Source organism: Nyctereutes procyonoides, unplaced genomic scaffold, assembly GCF_905146905.1.
Source record: "Nyctereutes procyonoides isolate TBG_1078 unplaced genomic scaffold, NYPRO_anot_genome, whole genome shotgun sequence".
In the NCBI taxonomy this organism is placed as follows: Eukaryota; Metazoa; Chordata; class Mammalia; order Carnivora; family Canidae; genus Nyctereutes; species Nyctereutes procyonoides.
In genome coordinates, this window is record NW_026575160.1 from 32,317,148 (window position 1) to 32,344,446 (window position 27,299).

Genomic DNA, 27,299 nt, shown 5'->3' on the forward strand with positions numbered 1-27,299 from the left:
ACATACTATTTACAGTTTTTAAGGACAATGAAGAACAATTTAACTTGATTTATCCTCCATTATGTTTTTCTTTAAAAGAAACATTTTTCTTCTCCATAGATAATTAACACCTGTCAACTATTATTTGCAGAAAGCTCACATCAATTTCTGGCTTAAAACATGCAGAATGATGCAATCAGAGGATTGAGTCTGTTTCTGTGCCTTTATTTTTCACTGTCGAGTTACTAGTAAATAAAATTTCATTTAATAATGTGATTAAGGAAATGCTAATGTATATCATAAAAAGTTAAAATACATGTTGTAGCTTATATTTTGTTGGGTTGATAAGTATCTTAGGCTCATTGTGTTCCTTCATAGCATGTACAGGTGTTGTGGGGCTTTTTTCCCCTCTTTTTTATTTAGGTTTCTGGTAAATAGAGCATAGACTCATGGCATGTCCTCTTGTTAGCAAAACCGTGCACTTTGATAATTGTTGCTGACATATCCATACTTCTTGATGGAAGTCTCAAAAAAACTGAGTGGTATCTTAATAAGAATGCATATTTTAAAGATCTTTTGAAGGGTTCTATAGACAATCATTCAAATACCCCTTGTTACATAACGAAAAAAATCAGAGAAAACAATATAGATATTTTAAATACTTGCCAGATTTTTTCATTACAGTGATACTGGAGATTTTAATTATAGAGGCAATTGGGATAGAATGTGACATCTTAATTTGAGGAAGACTTGGGAATGAGCCCAAAGTTTCTAAACTGTCTCCTTTTGGTAATGGCAATGACTAATATTAATTGGGCACCTACTGTATTAGTAAAAATCCTACATGGCCCATCTCCATCTCCTCTAAGTATTCTTAGAACACTAAGTTATAGGTATGCTTTTATACACGATTTTTAGATGAGTAAACTGGATGCAAAATTGTCAAACACTTGCCAAGTTCATGCAGCTAAAAAGTAATTGTATAAAAGATACTCGAAAAATTGCTTAAATTCTTGACCATTTCCCTGGGTGTTGTTCCCTGCCTGAATTGAACGAGTCAGTTCAATGATCGTTCTAGTGTATTTTTAATGGATGAGCATGAAGAAACATTATCATTGTTGGAATCATAGAAAATGAAATGGATACTGATAATAGTAAGAATAATCACCACAGAATAAAGTTGAGGAAATGGATGTATGAATGGATAGATGGACAGATGGATGAGTCTCCACAAATTATCTTGAGTATCAGAAAAGAGATCTTTTGTTATTATTATTTTTTAAGTCTGATTAGATCCTTTCCAATATTTTTCACAAATCTTAGGCCTCCGGCTCTGACAGCATATCTGATAGAGAAGCACCTTGTGTGACACAGGGCGTTAACGACATTGTGACGGCTTTTCCATTGCCAACACTTGAAAAAGGAAATTCACTTACAGTAGTTTGTTGATCCATTTGGCGCTTTATTAACCAATTCTGCACCCCTATGGCCAAAAACTGTCTACTCCTGCACTTCCACTTTTCTTGGTGAGCTCATGAAAATTTCTCTAGGAATACTCTGCAGCTGGTCCAGTAGAAGGTTGGACTGAAGGATACACAGCTTATGGAATAGAAATCTAGTTTCTATTATTGCTAAGCAGGAACATCATCTTAAGCAAATGAATGGAAAAAGACAGTGGTTCTTGCTACTGTCCTAACATGGATATGTATATGTGTATATACATGTTAGGATATTATGTGTATCATATTAATATATAATATATATTTCATGTATATACGAATTTATACATGAAAATTAAATAGATAAGGGGCAGCTTGTTTCATTATGAAGGCAAAGACTTTGAGGGATGAAAAGTCTTGTTATATGTTTTCTTGTGAAAAGAAATGCTATTACTAAAAGTTTAAAAGTACATTGTAATAATATTAAATATAGAGAGCATAGCTATAGTTGGTTTACCTAGAACCACATTTTCTGTCCCTTCTGTTTTTCCTTTCAGTAGTAATTACAAGATGTGGATGGCAAAGATAGGAAGACTTGGTGAAGTGGTAGCAGCTGGATGTTTGTGGAATGCCATAGCGTGCCTGTTGGCAGCTCCTAGAATCGCTTCTAGATCTGCCCTTGCTGGTGGAGGGAGTGCTTAAGCTTTGTTTTTTTTTTTTTTTTTTTTTTTTTTTTTTTTTTTTTTTAGAAAGTCTGCTCAAGGGGTCTACAGGGAATTTTTTGTCAATTTAAAGAGCAGTGTCCTTCTCTGGAAACATGCAATATTTTTAGAATCCTGTGATATTATACTGTAAGACGTAAGCCAACAGTTTACACATCCCTGTCCAAGAAGCTGAATAATAAGTAATCCTGGGAATTTAAACCTCTATTTTAAGCCTCCATTAGGACGCTTTCTTTTCTTCTATATAAATACAAAAAACACAGTCTTCTGTTCACTTCAAAAAGACCCCAATACTAGGGTTAAAAAAAATACAAGTGGAAAGAGAACTATTCAGATTGAGTGAATTTATCACTTTTTAATATTACTTTTGTGAAGGCAGATTATGAATAATGTGAGACATACATGTATTTATTTTCCAAATGCATTGTTTTGTTATTTGATTGTTTAAGGACAAACAAATAAGAGACAGACCATATAGACTTCTTTTTTTCTGACTCTTGGTTTAGGAGGCTAATTAGTAAAATGGTTAATTTATAGGCAATATGGAGGAATAAATGCATAATCAAATTACTACTTAGTAATCCTTCAGCATTTCATATATTTTATTCTGGTTATCCCTCAGTACCATAAAGAAGAAATTATAAATCCCATTTTATGCATAGGGAAACAGACTTTAGAGGCTTGACTGGTCATTCATCCAACTAATATGTGTCAGGGCTGGCATAAGCAGTGGATCTATAAATAACATAAAGAATGCATGAATAATTACAGATTTGTTGCCTGTATATATTACAAAGCAAACCAGTACATAATTATAGCCAATCCCCAAGATATATGTTACATGACTTGAAATTCATAAGAATCTTTACATAGAATACAAGCAGGGAAATCTATGTTAGGTATAAAAAATAATGAAGTATTATAGAATGTTGACTGTGTTAAAATCACATCTGCCCATTAGCTGCATTGGAAGATTAAGTCACAGAGCTTTTTCTTTGCTGAAGAAAACGATCACCACTGAGAACTTTTAATAGAACACGCATACACGTATGTACACACACGCACGGGTATGAATACACATAATCTGTGGGGAATATGAAAAGCACAATTATTGAAAGATATATTGAAGTAAATCGTCAATTGACCAATTGATTAAAGCTTAGTCTCATGTAAATTGCTTTGTGAAGGGGGGAAAAACCATTAATATGGTTTATTTCATATCCATGCAAGCTCGAAAGAAGTGCACCTTGCCCAGCGTTTCATTAGGCCTGCTGCTTCCTGCCACCCCCACCACCACCACACATAAAAGCTTGACTCCCACTCACAAAAGAAGAGTTTGAGCAGACCCAGAATTTTCTGTAGAAATTGGTGCGTTCACAGGAAACTGTGTTTGCGTTAACAGCGATCATACTTTCATCTGAAAAGTCCTGTTGGCAACACAGCATCAGACGCTTCTTAGAGTCTGTAGGCATTTCAGCCTTTCCAGGTTACTTGAGCGCGACACCGCAAAACCAGAAACACTGGAAACCGGTGGTCCTTGAGTTTTCTGCAATGACGTGGGAGATTCAGAAGCAGAATGAGACTTGAAATTGTCCAGGCCCGCAGATGTTGAATCTCAGCATCAATTCCTTTGCTAGACATAGAAAGTCACGTATTTCATGTTGATGAAATATCTGACTTTCTGGTGCCGCTCCTCGGGAATAGTCCCCGAAGGCCTCACAATGTGAGGGTCCCTCTGGTTCTGTAATGTTCCCTAGATCACCAGGTTGTAAATTCCATGGTCGTAAAGCCCTGCTGCAAGTGTAAGGAAAGTCACGCGGTACCATCGAGTGCCTGGTGGCTTCTCCAGTGAGCACTGGTTTTTGTTTTTCTTTTCTTAATACTTAATAATTTCAAATATTAGTGACTTAGTGACTAGCTTCAACTTGGGAGTAAGCAGATAACTCACATCCAAGAATCCTATATATTTTAGAGTGCACAGATCTTTAAATTAAAGGAAAATGGATGCAATACACCATGGGCCTTTGGCATCTCGTAGATAGACATCTATTTTATATTGAAACAATGGCTTTTGTGTGTGTGTTATATATTTTTTACAGATATTGTACTTAATTCTAGAAGTGTTTCTAGTCGTGAAGATTTGATAATAAGATATAATTTTAACATTTTAAGTGGCAGTGACTGTGTTTAGTGTAATATTTATAATTCTCTTTTCCCCTTACATGTTCATATAAGTGACCTCGTTAGGTATATTATTAGGTAAAATTTAAAATTACACCTCAATGCACCTTAAAAAATTAGATAATTGGTACCTTATTAGGTATTTTAGGTAAAAAAAATTTAAACTAAAATATTCCGAGTGAATTTACAAGTTAAATGATCTTATCAGTAAATGCCTAAAAATTATGCTTCAGTAGTCATTCAAAGAATGCATGAATAGAACCTCAGCTTTCTTCCAAGATAATAATTCTTAGGTTTTATTACCCTAAGTAACACGTAGACTACATATACCCCACGATTTGGAAGGTAGAGCAATAGGTATATAATTCTTAAATGTTTGATGTACTTTGCAACTGGAAAACAAATGTATTTATCAATCAAAACTGATTTTTTATTCTCCAGACTCTAAGAATTATTACATCTTAAGTTTTTCACCGCTATCAAGTGGCATTTGTAACCACCAATAGCCTATCCTAATTTGTAGCTGACTGAGAAAGAGCAAATTATCAGTGAAAGGTTACCTCATTTAAAAAAATAAAATAAAATAAAATAACCTCATTTTATAATGGGGTCCCTGTGACCAATTAATTTCACGATACTCTCTCCCTAATTAATGGGGAGAAAAGGATTTTCGGAACTGTAACTTAGATACTGTTGGTTGGGCTTTCATATCTAAGAAAGCTTTCTTTGACATTTTGGAAATTAGGATGGGTTCAACAAACCTGGAAATTTAAAAACAAAACAAAACAAAACAAAATAAACATAGGACTGCCAAATCAATACTAATGGGCTGAAGAAAGTCAACTAGAGAAGTCATCAGACTCCTTGATAAAGAGTCAAGAAAGTCCATTAGGATGTGACCAGACCTCAGCAGCAGGAAGACTTCCTGAGAAAGTACTCGTGGGAAGAGACCATGTGGCATTCACCCAGCCTGCGCAGGCTCATCGTAGGAAGCAGGCAGACCAAGTTCCTACCACAGAATCTGCTAGTACCCTCTCCTAGACCAGTTTGGGGAAAATGGTAGCAACACAGTGTTTTTCTAGAACTGTCCAGAATTCTGGCCCCTACCCGAACGCTGTAAGACTAGCAGCCTTTTACTTCTTCAGGCATGACACGTGTGCTTGATGACATGAACTCTATCCCATTTTTTCTAGTCAACTATCTCTGTAAAAGTGCTCATTTCTCTTAAGCACTTTCACTGGGCTTCCGTGAACGATAGTTAACACTTCTATCAGCTTTCTTAAATGCACAGCAACCCAGCAGATACCACACAACCTTACTGAGATTTTTTTTTGTGTCACTTCTTCTATTCCTGCCACAGTTATAGTTGGCGAACCAGGATCTCCGGTCAGTTGGTCAGCATCAACCCTAAGAGATTCACCCATTGCCACCTGATGGAAATTGATTACAATTAAACAATTAGGTAATATTGCCAAAGTGGAGTTTTTGTAGGTGCATCAAAGTTGCACATGTTGAAACACAAAGAAAGAAAGAATTCTAAAAATGTCTAAATACATCAACAATCAGTTTATGTAGTTCCAAGGGGGAAAGGTCGGAAATGGTATTTGTTTATTCCAAAAATTTAAATACATCATTGGCTGTAAAGTCCTAATACACTATTAAGGAAAACTAAAAGTACCTCTGGCTTTAGAAGTTTAAAAGATAAAACCATGTTTTCTTTTCATGTGCCTTAATGTGTCTCACAAGAGATGGAAATCCATGTGCTTCTGGTTTCCATACCACTTTTCTTTGCACCTATTAAAATTCCAATTTTGCTTTGAGAGAAAGAAAAATGATTCCACTTCTAGGATTATTTAGCTAGCTATGTGATGCAGAGGCAATTTTCAGATTTGCATTCTTATCACTGCTTCTGTAAGCTCAATTATTTTAACAAGGTCTTTCCAATTTCCCCTAATGTTTTTCATAACTACCTCGAGCTTACGTTTAAATCAAAACTCATTTTTGAAATAACGTATTTCTCCTAGACTTTTGAAGCTTTCAACATCGTACTCGTGTGGAGTTCCTGTTTCTACATATTGAAGTTTGGTACAAAGATTTTCTTTTTCCTCCGGTGGGTTTATTAAGCTACGGCCAAGTCATTAATGTAAGTTTTAGATTTACATTTAACAGGATATTTTGACATCATGTTGACATATTGGCTCCTTATTCCGGTTAAAACCTTAAAACGGTAAAGTTTCAGCAGTTCTGCAGGATAAGGGATTTCTAGAGATCTGCTTTACAACACAGTGCCTAAAGTTAACAATATCGTCATGTACACTACAAGTTTCGTTAAGATGGTAGTTCTCACGTTGTGTTCCTAACAACAACAACAACAAAGCCGAGGGGTAAAGCTTTTCATTTGACAAAGAAATAGTACAGTTTTTTTTTTATTTATTGTACTGAATTACTACACTTGATGTTCAGTATTTTTAAAAAGCAGATTATGAGATATTAATTGCAGGTCATCTTTAAGTCATTTATATGTTCGGTACTTTATTGAAAAGAAATATATCTCAAACTTCTTTAAGAATCTGTTGGGAATACTTTATATCAATCTGTTTTATGCTGAATGGCAAATGTCCTTGGAAAAGTAAAACCATCCAAACATGGCACCAAACCTTCACGGATGTATTAATCTTAAATTAGATGATTTTATGTTAGTATCTCATTGACTTTTAAGATATTTCGACTACAATGTATATGCGTCATACCTATCTAACAATTAGCAAGTTTGTGTCCTTTCTTGTAATTACTTGCTTCTCCCAAAAATCTGTTGTGCTCTCTGAATTCAACTGGGCACAATGTGAGTTATATATCTTTTACTGAGAACATCTCACTCTAATTAAAAATACCCATGTTGGTCCTAATATAAGTTACAAGTTACCAAAGATTCAGAGAAAGGTTTAGTGAGACAGATTGGCTTTCATTCTTAAACTTCATCCCAGTTTGATTTGTGTGAATCTGTGATTTGGCTGAGATTACAGTACACAGCTTCAGAAATTAAATTGTCTTTGGAGATTATTGCTACTGTGCATATGTAATTAAATGTACTCATTATTGTCTATAAAGCTGTAAAAAACCTGCAGTTTTATGGGAAGAATATAAACCCAATGATTTCCAATCAATCAGTTGCAGAGAGTTCTGAGATGTTCCAACCATTAGTTTTGTGAAAAACTTTAAGAAACACAATATTCCTGCAGTCAGCCTAGATGTATAAAGTAGTAAAAGCTACGCCATATTAATTAAACAAGCATTCATTAAGCACCTGCTGTGTATTTGCCACCACGTACTCTAAGGTGTAAGAGAGTTATGGGATGTTAGATTTGGAGGGAACTTCAGAGAAAGTCTTGGTTCAGTTTCCCTACTTTATTTTCAAGACCTAGAAAATATGAATGATTTAAGTTCTCACATCTAAAATTAGCATCAGCACTCAAATTAGAACATACAAGAAAAAACACAATTAAAACGAGTGAACCTAAGAGCTCAGAGTACGTGTTGAGTTGCCTAAAGATAGGAAAGTGTAACCGTACAAATTATACAGTTATGCCATAGGAAGGAAAGTCAAGGGATGATTAAACGTAAAATCCAATCCTACTGTTATATCTAGATCACAGTCCTCATCTTTTTCAGAAATAAGATCAGTCACTTTTACTGATTCCATGTGAAAGAATTCTCTGTTGATTAAGGTCATTCATAATGACAGAAACATATGCTGAATTAATACTTTTATAATTCTTTACATTTAATCATAACATGAGCACAGCTCCTCCATGTGTATGCAACCTACCTGTTTGCTCTAATGGTAATGCTTACTAAGCTCTTATGGCTTTGAAAATCCCTTCGAAATAACTCCCTGGTGATCTAAATCCATGGGTTGGGAACCAAACCAAAACCCATGAGATAGTTCTTCCTTCGGTGGCATATGCAAAATTTTTAGCACTTGAAGACTCTCTTGTAGGCCTCGTGTCACAAAGAATAAGGCAACACATTTTGTCAATTTGAACAAATAAAATTTATAGATAATGTAGCGTGCCAGATTCAAAAGATGGCTTTCAACCAATTGTATTGCTCTTGGAGACAATGCCATGAACATTTATAAATAAACAGAGCATCATTAATACATTTCATAGCGATCTAGAAATTAAACAGACTAACCCTATGTCAGCGTACGGTTGACTTCAAATTTTGTAAACGCTATTTCCATTTTAATTATTTACGTGTAATTGAAGACAATTTTATGCTACCGTTATCATCAGTGCTCAATAGATTAGCATAGTTTTACCTTTCGCCTCCTATTTTTCACCCTCTCCTTCCTTATAGCATTGCTGCATGGAAGCATTAGATCATTTAGTTTTACATTTTCTGAGTTCTGGTTCCCTTCCATTAGCCTCGTTATTAGAGATGATTCTAATACCTTTCTTCCTGAATGAACTCTAAGTTTGTATTCGTTGTTTCTTTTTCTTGTTTCTTACAGGCCTCTAAATATAATCTCAGGCATTCCTCCAAAATTGCCATGAAGTAACAAGGGAGTAGCTGTAGAGCTATTTTTATGTTTAAAGGATAAATTGTAGAATAGTAATACACTGTACCAAATTACACTTTCCTTAAACAAAAATTCAAACCAAAAATAGGACACAGACCTTCCATTTGCTATTCTATTCCATATATCTCATATATTACAGTAGACTTTCTTATTAACATCAGGCATAGGTTCTGGGCTTTTAAACTTCTTCATAAGGTAGATAAGCTTATCAAAATACTAGCTCTGAAACAGAAGGAAAATGGAATATAGAAGCAATTCTTTCTCACTTCTAAAGGTAGGCCACAATAAATAATACTATAGTTAATTTGCCCAAAATGTGCCATGTTTTTATATCTCCTTCCTATATTAAGATATTGAGAAAGAAAAATCATGTCCAAATCATTTTAGAAACATTTAAAAATATCCTTTAGATAACTGTATTTTATATATTTCATGAAACTAGAGATAAGATTTAATGTAATTATATCTCTATAATGTGAAGTTTTAATAGAGAAATATTTTTGCTCTCCATCTGATGTAGTAGAAGTCACATAATCATTATCAATACCACATTTCATATTTCTATCTGAATATGCTAAATAGTATCATGCTATGTTTTAAGCCATGAAAAAATTTTTTGGCATACAGATATTAGTTGGTTAGCATTCAAAAGGTCTTGAGACCCACCAATGCCAATATGTGGAGAAGGGGGGATTTCACCACACATACAACAAGATATGCCCCAGATACCAACTGGATGTTCAGCTCAATTTTGACACTGTCCACAGGTTAAGGGTTCAGTCCTGCAAGTACTCCCCTCCCCAACTCCACCCTCCACCACAACCCCCCTCACCTTTGCCACTTTAGATTCCAGTTGCAAGTTTAGGTTGTCACCTGTAATTCTGACTGACTGTCTGGAAATCAGAAGCTTCCATGTTCCCCTCCTTAGTTTTGATTAACTTACTAGAGAGGCTCACAGAACTTGGAGAAATATTTACTTACTAGATCATTGGTTTATTATAAAAGTACATAACTCATGAACAGAGAAGTGGAAGAAATACATAGGGCAAGGTCTGTGGAAAGGGCGCAGAGCATCCATCCCCTTGCCAGGCATGCCATTCCCCCCATATCTCCATGTCTTCAGCAACCTGGAAGCTCTCTGAGATCCTTCCTTTTGTTTTTGTTTTGTCTTTTTTTGTTTTATGGAGGCTTCAGTACAAAAAAAAATGATTAAATCATTGACCATTGATGATTGAACTCAATCCTCAGCCCCTCCCTTCTTCTTCAAGGAGGTCAGGGGCAGGGAGTGGGATGGAACTGAATGTTTTAATCCTCTAATCTCGTGGTCAATTCTCTTGGCATCCAGCCTCAATCCCTGGGTGCTTTCCAAAAATCGCTTCATTAACATAGCAAAAAATAGCTTTATTATTCTCCACACTTAGGAAATTCCTAGAGTTTTGGAAGTAGTGAGCCACGAACCATGGACGAAGACCAAATGTATACGAGAAATATATTTGGGTCATCTGAGTGCCCAAATATGCATTTTTCTTATAAATCACAATATCACAGCATTGAATATTAAAATACATGTATTAGTTTAGGCTATGAAAATACGGAAGTAAGAAAATCGTGTTTTAGATTAACAAAAAATATACTGAAATTAAAAATCCTTGAGTCATTCACTCTGAGTGGTTCTGTCAGTTTGAGCTCTTTTGTCAGTTGGTACCACTGAAATGATAATAAACATTGAGTAATTTTAGAACGGAATATGTTCCGGGCACTAGAGACACACACAGCTTGAGTAGGTGACTGACATGTAACAGTAAGAAGTGTAATCTTGAATTATATAGGGGTACGGGGATGCCACAGAGGAAAGAGCGGTCACATCTGCAGAGGGGAATTAAGGAAACCTTCATGAAGGAAGGGTCACTTAAGTAGGATCTGGTAGAAAGAATGTGCCTGGTGTTCAAGATCAGAAAGGGTCCGAGGACTAAGAGATGCAAAGCCTTTAAGTGTGAGAATTTGGGGATCCCTGGGTGGCGCAGCGGTTTAGCGCCTGCCTTTGGCCCAGGGTGCGATCCTGGAGACTCGGGATCAAATCCCACGTTGGGCTCCCGGTGCATGGAGCCTGCTTCTCCCTCTGCCTGTGTTTCTGCCTGTGTCTCTGCCTCTCTCTCTCTCTCTCTCTCTCTCTCTCTCTCTGTGACTATCATAGATAAATAACAATTTTAAAAAAACATTAAAAAAAGTGTGAGAATTTGGTATGTCTTTGTGTTTCAGCGTCTGTGAGAAGCTTATCTTGCAGCCAGTGCAAAGCCACGTGGGCAGCAAATTAGGGAAATACCTCTTGCTCTACAAAAGGATTTTTACTTGATCCTGTCAAAGTCGGGCTAAAGAATTTCAAGTCAAGAAGTAACAATGTGGCTGTACTTTGGAAAATTGATTGAAATGGTTTGGAATTGAAAGCAGAAAAGCCAATTAAGAGTGTATTGTAATGGCTTAAAAGGAAGAAAATGAGAATGAAGACGTAGTCAAGTAGAAAGACAGCACCTTTAGAGAGTAGAAGCAAAGGGGAGAGTGACTGAGGGGAAAATGGGAGTTGGTGGGAGGAAGGTGATCACTCTTTCTAACCTGGCTGACAGATTCAGAGTAGAACAAGACAAAGAATCCAAGGACAGCAGTTCTGTTGATGAAGAAGGGTCCATTTTTGAGTATGTTTGGAACTTACCAGGAAATGCTTCATGAATGGGTAAAGGATTATCCAGTGTGCTTGTGTTGCTGTGTTTGGAATCCATGTCCAAAGAGCAATTTTCGAGAGTATCCAATCCAGGGCACCTGGGCGGCTCAGTCGGCTAAGTGTCTGCCTTTGGATGTAGTCATAATCCCAAGGTCCTGCGATCTGGTCCCACATTGGGCTCCCTGCTCAGTGGGGAGCCTGCTTCTCCCTCTCCCTCTGCTCCTTCTCTCTCTCTCTCAAATAAATAAAATCTTAGAAAAGAAAAGAAAAGAAAAGAAAAGAAAAGAAAAGAAAAGAAAAAAGAAAAGAACGACAAAGAGAGTACTCAATCCATGGTACCTTTCTAGCTTTGCATGCTATCATTTCCATTCATGTATTCATGCATTCATTAGTAAATTTATTCAAGAGATTTCAAATAAACTTCTTTTTTTAATTTTTATTTCTTTATGATAGTCACAGAGAGAGAGAGAGAAAGGCAGAGACATAGGCAGAGGGAGAAGCAGGCTCCATGCACCGGGAGCCCGACGTGGGATTCGATCCCGGGTCTCCAGGATCATGCCCTGGGCCAAAGGCAGGTGCCAAACCGCTGCGCCACCCAGGGATCCCCCTATTCAAGAGATTTCAATAGATGTTTGTAGATTTTGCTAGGTTGGCACATGATGCATCATTAAAGACCACAGTCCGGACTTCCACTATTTTAATTTAGCAGGGAATACTAAGAAGTAGACTAACAATCAGAGTATTGTGTGGGAAGCACAAATTGCATCCAAAAACCATAGCTTATTGTTTAATTTGCATTTATGTGATTATTAGGACAAACATTCAGATAATTATTACATAGTTGTATTTCTATCTTTGGCTTTCCTGTGTACATCATTAGAATATTTATTTGTTAGAAAAATTCATGATTTTGAACACCATTTGTCTAAGGTCTTTATTTTTGTGATATTAGTAAGCTTTGTTTATTGAACATTTTATTGTCCTTCATAGTTGATATTTAAATATTGCTCATTGTTTGTATTCTGTTATTAAAACTATAATAATGTGTTTATACCTTAAATCAAAAAATACTTCAGAAATGGAGATTATATATGTGAAAGCGCATCGCTTGTGCCTAGCAGAGAAGGCACATCCATGCTTTCATTTCCGTGTTTTTTGCCTTTCCTTTCTAGTCCCCTCCACATATGCTGTCTAATGTTCTGTTATGTCCAACACACTTGCTCTTCCATACTTCACTGTTAAGTCTTTGAAAGAAGAAACCAAATTTGGGATGTCGTTCTGTTCTCATCGATCCCTATCATTATTAATCATTTACACAATAAGCATTTATTGAGTACCCAAAACACGACATTCAGGAGATGCTGAGATACATGAAAATATGCCTTAAGCTCATTACAGAAACGCGGAGGAGGTGACATTTATAGTAATCAGAAAATATGAGGAGGAAATTGCTCAAAAATGCCCATAAAAAGTGGGTAATGATATTACAGGTAGAGAGAATAAGTTTAAAGATTCAAAAGCATTAAATGATAAGTATGTGGGAGGCAGTAGACAGCTCCGTGTGGCCCGAGAACTGCACGTGTAGAAGAAAGTCCTGTAGGCTGAGAAGAGAGACTATGTCAGATGGCGAAAAGTTTGTTGTGTCTTAGCAATTTAAGGTTTTTGGGGGGATTCTGTTTATTTGTTAGGTATTGAGAGATGCCAGTTATTTTAATCAGGAGAATGATACGAGCACAGTTTGAAAGGGTGTGCTCCTTCCATATAAGACAGAATGGATGAGGCACCTGGGTGGCTCCGTTGGTGAAGTGTCTCCCTTCAGCTCAGGTCGTGATCCCGGGGTCCTGGTATCGAGTCCCGCATAGGGTTTGCTGTTCAGCGGGGAGTCTGCTTCTCCCTCTGTCCTTGCCCCCTCCCTCCCCCCTGCTCGTGCTCTCTCTCTCTCACATGCACTCTCTCAAATAAATAAATAGAATCTTAAAAGGATGGATTGAAGAGAAGAAATGCTGATCACGTTAGCACGTAGTTATTTTCATGCTAAATGGAGTTATTAAACTCTATTCATGTGTGTGCTCGTGTTTTTTGTGTGGTTTCCAAAAAAAAAAATGCATGTTGAATATGCATGTTTTACAGGGAGGCCTGCAGGGTGTTTGGTAAGGATACGGAACTTTTATAGAAAGTCTACTGAATTGGGACAGGTTAGTACCTACCTGTCTTGGTGGAAGATGATTATTGAGTATTGAGACCAGGATGTTAGCTGAAGAGGAATGGGGAGAGGAGAGTAATTTATATCTCCAGAAGTCAGTGCTTCCATTTTAACAACCACCTTTGTTTGTCTTCCATTATTTTTGGTGTTATTGAATGGTAATTACTAGTAGCGTGTTAAATAATGTGTAAGATGAGGTAAAGTAGATGGGGTCACTGAAATGGGTGTTTTAAACGTGGAAAACGATACTAGGATTAGGGATCTAAAAATTAATGACTAAAATTAAAATGAAACAAAGCAAAAACCGAATATTTGTCAAGCAGCACAGTTGTGGAGTTTTATGTTTTCAATCTGGGCATGCCAGGTATGCTTTTTGTGAGAACTGTTTCTTCAGAGCTACAAATGACAAGTTGATTTTGAACAAATGAGTACAAGAAACATTTTAAGAATATCTGTTGAGTTGATGGAAGCTACAAGGAGAGGGTAAGTGATTAAGAAGTGGAAAATAGGCAATTTGGAGAATGACACAGAAAAAAAAATAAGACTGATGGAATGATCTAATCCACACTCTAAAGGTTTTGGAACCTAATCCATCATATGAAGTTTCTATAAGGTCCTAAGGTGAAGCTATCATAAAACATATGGAATAATTGGGAAGTAATAATTTACTGGAAAGGGAACTAGAAGTGGGAGGAGGACGTTTCATGACCATGATTGAGAGCTCAGATTAATTGCCCGTATATTATTTATTTGGTCATTGTTACATTTTTTCAACATAATAACTTGACAAAGAATCTTTACTTCTCTGAAAACCAACTTCAGATTTTACTGTAAACCTGTGTGAGACACAGTCTGAAACATCCATTTTGCCTTTATTCAATTTCTGTTACTAAGTCAAGAAAACATAATTTCCAGTGAAATAAGTCAGCATTGCAGTGAAAAAAAAACATTTTATGAAAACAAAATTGATACAGAGCACCTGGCTGGCTAGCAACCCTTGATCTTGGGGTCTTGAGTTCAAGGCCCACACTGGGGTTGATGTTTATGAAAATTAAATAAATAAATAAATAAATAAATAATAAATAAATAAATAAATTTTAAAGGCTGATATCAACACAGTACATAAAATGATCTAGCTCATAGCATGTTTTATGTCAAATATAAGCTACCTTTATTTAATAGGCTTTAGAAATGTAAGGAAATTCAACACTCAGTTGTCAGCTTTAGAAATGTAAAGAAATTCAACACTCAGTTGTTCTCAATTCCTTATTGCACAGATGAGGAAACTGAGACCCAGGGAAATTAAGTGCCTCCCATGAGGTAGGGACAAAAATCCAACTCCTTTCCCTTGTCTAGGCTTCTTTCTGCCACACAGCATTGATGTGTATGTCATATGTTAAACATTATTTTTCAATGAAATAGTTCATAAAGCAAATAAAATGACTTCTAGTTCCGGTTTGTCTCGAGATTGTTATTCTAGTCCTGGAAAGTTTAAACAAGATGTTATGTGTATGTAACAGGCAATTTATCCACTTAAGGAGAGAAAAAAACATTTTGCTTTTGCCACTGATGTAATCTAACATCTAGAAAATGTTCATATCCTGTTACCTGGGTGTTAGGTCATGGTGAGAATAGAAGATGCCATCCTCTCTTTGTTCACTGGTTAGTTAGCAATATCTTCTGTGACTTGAGTAAAAGTCACATTATTGGCAGGTATACAATAACTTTGTGGTAACAAATCATTTGCTCTCATAAATGGCTTTTAGGTGTTAGATCAACGAGTACGTGGCTTTTTATTTAATGCCATTAAACTGAAACTTTTAGACCAAATTCTAGATGTTACCAAAAATAATCCTTTACTATAAATTATAGGTAATTTCCTGACTTGTAATAAAAAATAAAACAGTTCCGAAGCAAGGTCATTTATCAGCATTTTGGCTTTAATTAATGGGTTAAAATAATGACCCAGAAGAAAACTTAGTATTTCAAAGTAGAGGTGGCTGTTTGAAAATGACACGGTCGGCTTGGTGTGAGACCGTCGGAGATGAACACAGATGCAGTAGTGTTGACGTGTGCTTCCATGTGTGGTCGACCTTTGGACGTGAAGGATCCCAGTACTGAGAGGAGGAAAAGAAAGCTAGCATCAAAAAGAAAGCAAGAGATTAATAGCTCAATTACCAGTGAAATTAGGAACCCTGGTTTTCAAAGTTTCTCTTAATTGTGCAAACTGACTTCTTGAGAAAACACAAGTTTGATAAATGACGTGTGGTTGGGCTCACGTGCAGACTGACAAATGAAAGCATCTCTGGGCACCTTCTACTTTCTCAAGTTAATATATTATTAAACTATCATTTACATATAAACTTAAATATATTGAGTAAATAGATGACTGGCAATTAATACTTGAACGTTTCCTTGATTGGGAAAGAGGACTCAGAACACCTGTGCGCTGGTGTTGCCGCTCTTCTCTTGAGCTGCCTGAGAAGGGCACTCTGATAAATTGAATGTAACCTTTTTAGCATCGCTCAGTGATAAATGTTTCATTACTTTATGACACAGTGGAATAGAAAAAGTGGTATTTGTTTTATACTTTGATCACGGACATCGGGCCAAAACAAAACAAAACAATAAAGAAAGAAAAGTGGAAATTTCTGACTTCACTCCAAAAAATTCAAAAGGAAAGTTGATTACGTGTAATATTTACATTAATCTACTTCTTTAAGTGACTTGTTCAGCTACAACAATATGCATGAGTGCGCATGATCATCCATGTCTATTTATAGATGTGGAAGTAAAAATCAAGAATAATTGGCAGTCTGCTATTTTGGGGAAATATATTTTATTTGGTCTCCCAACTGGAGAATCAGAAGAGAACTCTTTGAGGAAGTTGCATGGATAATTATAATCATCTCCTACCAGAATAGAGATTCAATATTTAATTTTTTGTTCAATATTTATTCAATTTGTTCTCTCACATGTTTTGCAAATATGTATGGAGAGTCTATTTGTTCATCTTCTCTCTTACCCACAAGAGTGTAAACTGCAAGAAAACAGTGACGTGGCCTGCCTTGATTACTGCATTGTACCCTGCACTACTAACTACGCCTACACAGTAACAGGCCTTCAATACACATTGATGAATGAATGAGCGCCAGTCTCTGGACCGTGTTTTAAGTATGGCCTGCTGTATTAATGTCCAGCTGAGAGGGTGGAGCTAGGATAAAAAAAAATCAAATACTTCATCAATAAATATTTAAAGATAGTTGTGTGAAAATGTTACTCTTGGTTGATAATGACTGTCCCACATTGCCATGAAGTACGCAGGCTACAGGCTCACCAAATTGCTTTGAGTTTAGGACTCAAAAAGAGAAAGGTAAAGAAAATGTAGTCTAAGAAATCCTGGAAGTTTATATTCTAGAATTAAGGTGGTGGTTTGCATATAGTTACTTAACGGTGACCTATTAGCATAAAAAGCCTTTAGAGATTGCAGGTAGTTATTACACAAGAGCTACATTAAACCTTTAAGATGCAGATGTCCCAGCATATGAGTTTTCGGACTCAGCTCCAGGGGGACAGGTTAGTGATCACTAAATTCAGAATGTGTTTGTAAATGTTCTCATCTCCACGTTTGTCTAAAATGTTTCTTATTACACACTAGTTAAGGTTTACAATTCTGTCTCCTCCTCCTGCTCCTGCATCGGAGAGTTACTCGCCTAACATTGTCAATAGGAGGATTCACTGTTTCGAGACTATCGGCGAAATTTCGGTTGCTAGAATCAGCCCCAATTGCAGCAACTAAAGATATTGGTAAATTAATAGAATCATAGGAAATCATAAATTCTAAGGTGAGGGATATGACATATTCTTTGACACCTTTGTAGCCTTGGTTGTATTGACTCACCCCCGTTCCATTATGAAAATATCCCAACTCGGATTTTTGGAAGTAGTATGGAGATAATTCCTGTCACTGGAGAAGGTGACTTCTTTGAGAGGGTTATAAACATAACTATCTCTTCTAAAAAAACTAAACTGTCCCAGGTCATTTAAAAGTTTTTGGAATTTATTTTTTAATAGAATTTATCTATAAAACTTTGGGAAAATAATTTATTACATAATATGATTAGCTTCCCACCGAGGCCTTTCCTTTTTGGGTGCGTTTGAGAGCATACATACCACAGCAACTGTGTCTCTAACTATACAGACGCAGTGTTGTCCCAGATCTCGCCGAGCACCTACCAAGACATGTATTTTAATTTCACTCAGTTACTCCCTGTAATTTTTCCACCTGCTATAGCCCTTGTATTTATTTGTATTTTATGATGTAATATCAGGGCGTTCCCAACGGGTCTTGGTGGTGGCGTCCTTCAACAGCTCACTCTCCGTCACTAGAATTTCCATTGCTTAGTTACAACAGAATATAACACAAGCCCTTTGAGGTGTTAGAAGAAGACTTCCTAAGTGCCTAGACACTCAAATTCATTATTAACTTTTCTACTCAATATTTGATAATATTTATAGATAACATTTATAGAATACGTATTTTGTGTTAGGCTCTCTGCCTCGTCTCGTTTAATTTTTAGAACCACCCTATTGGGTAGATACCATCATTATTCTCACGTGATAAGTGAGGAACTTGGTGGTTATGAAGTAATTTGGCAACAGCCATACAGCTGGTATATAGTAGAGCTGGGAATCTAACCAGGGTTATCTGTTTCCAGTGTAAGCATGCGTAAGGTCTGCGCTCTGAATATGTGGATATGTTGAATTACAGCCTCACGAGGAGACATTTTATCTTACATAACAAGTGAATGAATGACTGAGTGAATTAGTACATAAAATGTATCTCAACACTAAAGGAAGGCAAGAAAATATTGTCAAGATAGGGAAAATTTCTTATCTGTAGGTTTCTTATCTTTGATTTTCACATTTTGATTCTTAGCTTCAGGATAGGAAAATCATTTTTAAGCTTATGTATAAGAAGCATAGTCATATTACAGCCTTTATTTTCCCTCGAGTATTAGGAGTCTAAATATACATTTGAGGGGCACCTGGGTGGCCGGGTCAGTTAAGCCTCCAAGTCTTGATTTTAGCTCAGGTCTGATGTCAAGAGTTGTGAGGACAAGTCCCACATTGAGCCTGCTTAAGATTCTCTCCCTGCCCCCCCATCACTCTCCTGATCTCTCTCCTAAATAAATAAATAAATAAATAAATAAATAAATAAATTCAGATTTGTTTTAGTGATATGTTCTTTACCATATAAATTATGTGAGTTAATAGATGATATATCAGTAAGTATGTATTTAATATTTGTGAAACTCAGCTTTCAGTACTTTTCAATATATCATGTTTTTATGTCACTAACATCATCTGGGAAATGCCATAAAAATATCTCACTATAAATTGTTCAGTTGGTTACTTATTTGTCCTGTCATAATTCAGTTATGAATCCCCTTAACCTAGCTAATGGGTAGCTACTGTAATCTACTGTCATGGAAATAAAATAACATCATGTGGTAATATGAAACTAGAAGATAATGAAAATATAACTAACTTACTATGTATTTAAACCCATGCATACTTTCTGATTCAGAGCCTTAATATGAATTTTCCTTGCCATTTGAAAATGAAGTTATGTCTCCCAAGAGTTTATGCTGATGCTGTTTTTGTGAAAATACAAAACTTAATGAATTCTAAAAGGAGATCATTTTTGCTTTTCCCTATAGAAAAATGGAGGATTTCTGACAAATAAAATAAGACATATATCTTTTTCTGGTCATTTTATCTTTTCTGAACCAGTGCTCCTGTTTCTCAAGTCCTTTTTGACAATGAATGAACTATATTCTGAGCTCTGGTATTTGCAGTGATTTGAGAAAAAAATCTTCTAAACTTTCCTCAAACTGGCCACTCTCGATGTCAAATAATTGATTCTGTGTAGGCAGTGGAGGAAGTTCTTTCTGCTATTATCCACACAATTAGGAGTTTTAAAGAGTATAATGAAAAAATTTCTGATTTTAGGGATGCCTGGGTGGCTCAGCGTCTGCCTTTGGCTCAGGGCGTGACCCCGGGGTCCCGGGATCGAGTCCCGTGTTGGGCTCCCCTGGAGGAGTCTGCTTCTCCCTTTCCCTATGTCTCTGTCTCTCTGCATCTCATGAGTAAATAACATCTTTAAAAAAAAATTCTGATTTTAGAAAAATGTGGAAAACACTTGCTGATTATGCTGCAAATTTGTCCAGACCTCACATTGTTTATTCATGACTTTACAAGCAGCATACTACAATTTATTTTATATCTGTAGGTTATTAGGTAGAATGCTCCATTAAAATTCACCATTCAGAAGTGTTTTTCATTTGTTACTCCCTTTTGTTTTGCAATACATAAAACAAGATCTCTGGAGGGGTTGTATTGATCTGTCTAGAACTACACCGGCTGGTGTGGAACCCAGCTCCCCATTCACTAGGTATTGGAGACTTGGCCACGTCGCTTAAACTTGTTAATGTGTCAGTTTCTTCCCCTGTAAAATTAGTATCATAAAATACCTACTCTAGATGGGCGTTTTAAGGACAAAATGAATCTTTATTTTAAATACTTAGGAAAGTGCCTGGCACATTAAAAAAAAAAATCAGTAAGCATTAGCTAACATTACTATTTTCAGTATAGACTTTTTTCCCCCTTTTTATCAAGCTCAAGCACAAAGCTGATGAAATAAGCAAAAGGCACAAGAAATTGTGCTCGTGTGCTCATATCAAAGTGATGGATGAGTTCCATTTTAAATTGTGAAAAATGATAGAACAATCATGCAGATGCAGAGGAATTAATATATGGAGATATTTGTATATTTCATTATTTTTATGCTACTGTTTCCAAATAAAGCATGATGCTTTCAACACTTCAGAAAGGATTTTAAAACTAGATTATCAAGTATCGGTGTTGTGAACTATATAAAATCCACATACAAATGTAATGAAATTGAATTGAGGAATGAAACAGATTTTCAATCTATCTGAAGATAAAAATAACAAAATTAAATTGAAAATAACCTTTTATAAAACAAAAATTACATTGAGTTACTTTTGTTCTTTAACATTTTTAAAGATTTCCAACAATGCCGTTTTCCTGCATTTTAGCTTTTAACACTATTAGACTTTAACAGCCAGAATAGCATGAAACATTTAAGAAAATAACATTTTTCCAGATTTAAATTTTAATCATGTCTTATTGAACTTCCTCACTTTTATTAGTAGAAATAAACAGTAACATTCAAGTAAATTAATATTATTTTAATTATAATTTAGTCTTTTATGATTGTAACTTATAATGAAGAAGGATCAAGGTGTAAAGGCCCTTTTCTTTTTTATTCTTTAAAAAAATATTCTGCTTTAAATGGTTCTAAACTTTTAGTATTTTTCAAAATTATTTTTTCCTTGACCTGGGTTCCTGGGTGTGTTTTTCATAAGATAGAAAGAGAAGCAGACAGAGAAGTCCAGAGAGGAAGGAAAGCGAGGGAAAGGAAGAAAGGAAGAAGAGAGAGAGAGGGGAAAAAAGTGTGTAGTTAAGGAAAGTATTTTGCTGGCATTTATCATATTAACAGAAATAATCAGATAAGTGTTTTTGCTTTGTTTTAGCTTTCATAACACAAGTCACTGAAGAAATTAACAATGAGTGGAGCAGAGTAACTAGGTTTACAATTTATCTTCTGAAAACATATAAGTATTTGTCATGTTAAAAGAAAAATAGCACCATAATAAATTATCTTGTAGCTCTTCTGAAGTAAGTGAAAAAATCCAAAGAACTCTCAAAAGTCACCCTGAGGCTTTGGCTGCACATTTAAGTGCAATATTCTAAGTTCCAAGAATCAGACGTTTGACCGACTATACCACCCAGGTGTTCTGTTTTGTTTTTAAGTAAACCGTATGCCCAGCGTAGTGGGACTTGAACTCACAACCCAAGATCAAGAGTCATGTGCTCTACTGACTGGGTCAGCCAGGCGCCCCAATTCTAAGATTGCAAAAATACCTTAACTTTACCCCTTTCTAGCCATGGCCTCTCTTTCGTTTCTCCTTTTAAATTTCTTGTGTCCCATCCCTCTGCTCTGCTTTCATTTTATTTTATTTTGTTAACCCCATTAATCACCTCCTCTCTGGAAACACAGATGTGGTGAAGGCCGCCTTCTGTAGGCTCATCTTACCTGACCTATCTGCTGTTGCTTTTAACATTTTAAATACCAGACCCCACCTCCCCCAACCCCGCCACCTGCAGCGTCATTGAATTTAAGCTGATATCACTGATTATCTCCAGTGTCTACAGCAGTGGTTATCAGTAGAATGTAAAGTAAGCAACTGAAAGGCAGAAGCAGCTCTTTATCTTCCATCAAACGGTAATAAAATAGTTACTCCTTAAAATACCAGAGAAATGCAAATATTTACGTGTGGAATCATCTTTTAGATGCTCCTAAATTGAAGCCAATTATCAGCTCTTTTGGTGGCATATTAATGCATATTTTCAACATTGTCAAACGTAAGACGTAAAGCAGCAAGCCACATAGATTTTGTGCTTATAAATCAATGATAAGATTTATGAAACAGGATTGAGGGTACTAATTATGTCAAGTAAGGAAAAGTAGGTAGATCTGGCTGACATTTCTTGGAAGGTTCTTTGTTAAATGTAAGAAACCCAAATACAGTTAGCTTTTCATTTAATCAAGTCGTGTTTCCAGTATAAATGAATGGCTATTGAAGTCTTTATATCCCGTACTTTTCTTAAATGCTTCGCTGAATGTTTAATATTCTGGCCTCTCAGTTTGGAGCTGCTTTTAAAGGAGCCTTTCATAAAACTTAGGACAGAAACCTGCTCCAGACAACCACATGGAGGGTTGTACAAAAGAGAAACAAATTAAAAAAGCTCAGTGTTTCTTGGTTGCTTACAATTTCTCTCTTCCTCTTTCTTTTTACAAAAAAAAAAAAAAAAATCAGTGACCTATTTTAGTTTCTAGAGCCTAAATAGTTGAAAATTTTAATGTAAAGGTTCATATGAAACCATTTAAATGATTAATAAATAATAAATATTAAGAGAATTAGACAATATTTTAAAATCAAGCAAACAAAAATTTAGCCAAGATAATAAAGACAATGTATACACGATCAAAATTCGTTTCCTTCACATGCTATTTTAAATTATTATATAAATCAGTACACTCATCCAGAGTTGCTGTGTAGTCTTCGGTGTTTTTTGGTGTTTTCTAGAATTAATCTTTATGACGAGCATTCCCTGCAGTGTCTCTGTCCATTGGAAGGGCATGGGGCTGGAAGAATGGAGACCTGGGTCCAATTATGTTTGAACCACTTAACGTATGTTAATTCTGATGTATTAAGACCATTGAAGCTCCACAGGATTAAGTTATCTGGAAAAGAGATTGATAATTTGTTCCTTGTCTTTTTCATAGGTTTATATTACAAGAAATACATGAAATAGTATTGGTTTCCGGTTTCAAAACAAGAGATTGTAACTACAAATTAATTGATGTGATTGTATTCAAATGCGACTTTACTACTTGGCTGGGTCCCATGAAGGGTTAGTTTCTTTCTACACTTGCAGATGGTTGCTGTCAATCACCAGAAGAAATGGATGATAAAACATAGACAGATTCTTAGAAACTCTACCCCATTTGTTGAAAAGCAGCAACCCAGATCTTTTTTTTTTAATTTTTATTTATTTATGACAATCACACAGATAGAGAGAGAGAGGCAGAGACACAGGCAGAGGGAGAAGCAGGCTCCATGCACCAGGAGCCTGACGTGGGATTCGATCCCGGGTCTCCAGGATCGCGCCCTGGGCCAAAGGCAGGCGCTAAACCGCTGCGCCACCCAGGGATCCCTAGCAACCCAGATCTTAATGAAACCAACAGACAGTTTCCAAGAAAGCATTTTAGGACCTTTGCCATATGGCACAGTTTGAAGGGTAAGAAAAATACAAGAAAAAAATTTGTAAGGAAAAATCTAAATATTATTTTTTCCCGCAAAAATACAGTCCACCGATTAAATTTTGGCTCTCAGAAATGTAACTGATTATATTACAATTATTCTTTTATTTTGATCCACACAGATATTTCAACTAACCAATTCCATCCATAGTAACGATGATACTAAATTCAGTAGAATTAGCTATTCACATTAATAAAAATAATTATCGTTGCCAAACTGCTACTTCATTTCATGCATTTCTAGACAATCTCTGAGGGCCATTTTCCAAAATACTTTCCAAAACATCTTTTGGCACTTCAGATCTTAACAACTTGTGAGTAAGTTTAAATTTTTTTTTATTTTAAAATGCCATGTAAATATAATCATTTTTAGTTTATGGAAATGAGTTCTAATCAGAATTTTGTCTGCTGCAGTATAGTGGCAAGAAAAACTAGGTTCTTGAGATTATATATATATATATATATATGTATATATATATAATATTTTAAGCCACTTTTATTTTGTTTTCTCCTACAATGGACAGCTCTTTAAAAGGAACATACCTAAGTTTAGAAGAAGAAACGGGGTTTCATATCACGTGAGCTTCAAAAGAGGTAAAAAACAGCATGGCGGTTTAGCCCAAAGAATAATATATTCAAGCATCAAAATAGAGATTTTGAAGTATTTGACTCGATGCCATTTCAAAGAAACATAGGTCTACTATGTTTCTGTAGTAACTGATGTATCCTTATAGGGAGATGGTAACTGTTCCTGACTTGGAGGATGCGCTTCCAGTAGTAAAAATTATCTTCTGAGAAGACACAAACGAGCCATTCAGCCACACTCGACTAAACCATATTTTCCCTATTCTAGCATTTGCCCTGAGGGTCTAGGCACCATAACTAGTGTGTGAATGGATGTAAAGAGCCCACTGTGATCACTTGCCCTTCAACAGGGACATAAGAGTATGTATTGCACTTCATCTTAAAAAATTCTCACAGGTACTTGGGTCACCAGTAGAAATGACTTATTGACATCACCCCCAGGACCCAACGGGGTAAAATATCATGAGTCTTCCTAGTGTGTAAGTTCTTTAGGCATAAGATATTAATCCGTGACATAATAAATAAAGAAAAAAATAGCTTCTCCCTTTATCTTGACTCTTTCCCCCAGAGTAGGATAATGTCTTGGGTTAGGAATCTATGTTCCAAGGTGGATGTGACAAGAACCAGATGTGGACTGTGCCAAGACCCTGACAGGTCACACTCCTCCTCCACAGAAGAGATCAAGGCTGGGGGAGTAGAATGGAGTTTCAAGAAGTAATCCACGAGGTTGTATAGTGTTGCTGTTGCTCTGAGAATAGTCAGTAGAGGGGTGCAAAAATGAAAAACCTTTAACCTGGAGAAGCAAAACCATACTCCAAAGAAGCATCATCAGCATCACCACGAGCAGCAGCAGCAACCGCCACTACCATCACCATAACTGCAAACAGGCAAGAAGCCCACGGCCAAAATGAAGACTTGTATTGACCTGAAGGATTTTAGGAAACCAAGAAAGAAGACCTTCATCCAACATAACTGGCTTTTTTTTTTTTTTTTTTTGAGGGCACTCTTTTTCCTGACATCAATGAGGAGGAGATGAGGAAACACCTTGGGTAATAGGGGATGACAGGTGAAGTCTTCATTCATTAGGATGAGGGCTTTGGCTTTATCCACTTGGAAACACCAACCCCAGTGGAAGTTGCCAAAGTAGAGCTGGAGACATGCTGCTCCGTGGAAAGCAGCCGCGTGTGTGCTTTGCCTGCCAGAGCACATCTGTTACGATCCCAAGCCTTCCTTAGTATGTTTCCAACAAACTGCTAGAAGAAGTCATTTCTGTGTTTGGCCAGGGAGAAAGGGCAGTGGTCATCGTGGAGGGTCAAGGAAGGCCCTCCAGAAAAGGCCTTGTTGACTTCTCCAGGAAGCCAGCTGCTTGGAAAGCTCTGGACAGGTACCATGAAGGCTCCTTCCTGCTAACCACAGTTCCTCGGCCTGTGCCTGAGGAGCCCACGGACCAGTTGGCTGATGAAGAGGGACTTCTAGGGAAGCTGCTTGTGGAGAACCAGCAACTTCACAGGGAGCGAGAGCAGCCACCCAGATTGGCACAGCCTGGATCCTCTGAGCCTGCGTATGCTGAGTGCTAGAAGGCTACTCGGGGTGAGAGGCAGCAGCTGGGCCAAGTGGGCCGCTACGTCAAGGAAGCTCTTGAGGAGCTGGAGCTGGGGATGGAGATAGAGATGGAGCTGGAGCTGGACCTGGAGATGGACCTGGAGATGGAGATGGAGTTGGAGATGGACCTGAAGCTGGAGCTAGAGAAGGAGATGGACATGGAGATGGAGATGGAGATGGAGCTAAAGATGGACCTGAAGCTGGAGGTCGAGATGGAGATGGAGATGGAGATGGAGATGGAGATGGATCTGGAGCTGGAGCTGGAGATGGCGATGGAGATGGAGCTGGAGATGGAGCTGGAGTTGGAGCTGGAGCTGGAGATAGAGATGGAGATGGACCTGGAGATGGAGTTGGAGATGGAGATGGAGCTGAAGATGGAGATCGAGATGGAGCTGGAGATAGAGCTGGAGGTAGCTCACTTTGAGCCCCAGGTCATGCTGATGACACAGGATTTGATGAGGCTCAAGAGGAACTTTGGAGGATGGAAGAAGCAGAAAAAAAAAAAAAAACTACTGAAGCTCGAGCAGCAGGAGGAGGAGCACAGGTGTTGTGAGATTTTGCAAGAGGAAAGGATGCAGCGACAGCAGGAAGGATTCAAGGGAATTTTCCCTGATGTGACAGAATAGGAGATACGGATGGGCCAGATGGCGGTAGGAGGTGCTCTGGGCATCTCCAGAGCCAGCTGGTACCCTGGCTCCTCCTGGACCTGCTGCCATGATGCCCGACGGCACCTTGGAGTTGACTCTCCCAACAACTGCATGCCTTGTCCAGTCTGCTACAAGGGAAGGAATTGGGGCAACTGGTGGAACTCCTCCTGCATTCAGTGTTGCCATTCTGAGGTTGAATTTGCTCGAAACAAACGTTGCCAATACTATTAAAAATGTCCAGTTTCCCAAAATCCCATAAAAGAAAGACCCTTTTTGGACTAGCCTGAATTCTGCTCCGGAAAAATGTCAGGGATTCCTCCCAATAGTTAGTTCTCCATTGCCTGTACTGCTCTGGGGGAGTTTGCTGGAGGCCGAGGGCAAGGGAGGGGAGATATTTAACAAATCAGTTCTGTGCAATATGTCATTTAATTAGTTGATTCTGGCGGTGCACTCCTGAAGTCTCATGTGATTGGTGAGTGCCTGGGGGTGCGGGGTGGGGAGGAACTATGGCAAAATGGATCCAGTTAGAGCCCCCATTAACCTTGATCGGTCCATTCTTTGTGCATCCTATTGTATTTGCCTTCTCATTCTTACAGCCTCCAACCCCAAAGACACTGCCATGTACACCATAAAAATAGACATTCCCCAATGACCTTAGCCCCATTGG

At 37.1% G+C, this 27,299-nt stretch overlaps 1 protein-coding gene and 1 pseudogene across 1 annotated transcript in view; both read left to right on the plus strand.

Moving 5' to 3' along the window:
- The window catches only part of KCND2 (potassium voltage-gated channel subfamily D member 2), a 477,387-nt gene that overhangs the window by 39,375 nt on the left and 410,713 nt on the right, over positions 1 to 27,299 (plus strand). The gene's annotated exons all lie outside the window — the stretch shown is intronic.
- Positions 11,475 to 26,863, plus strand: LOC129502730 (non-POU domain-containing octamer-binding protein-like; annotated as a pseudogene).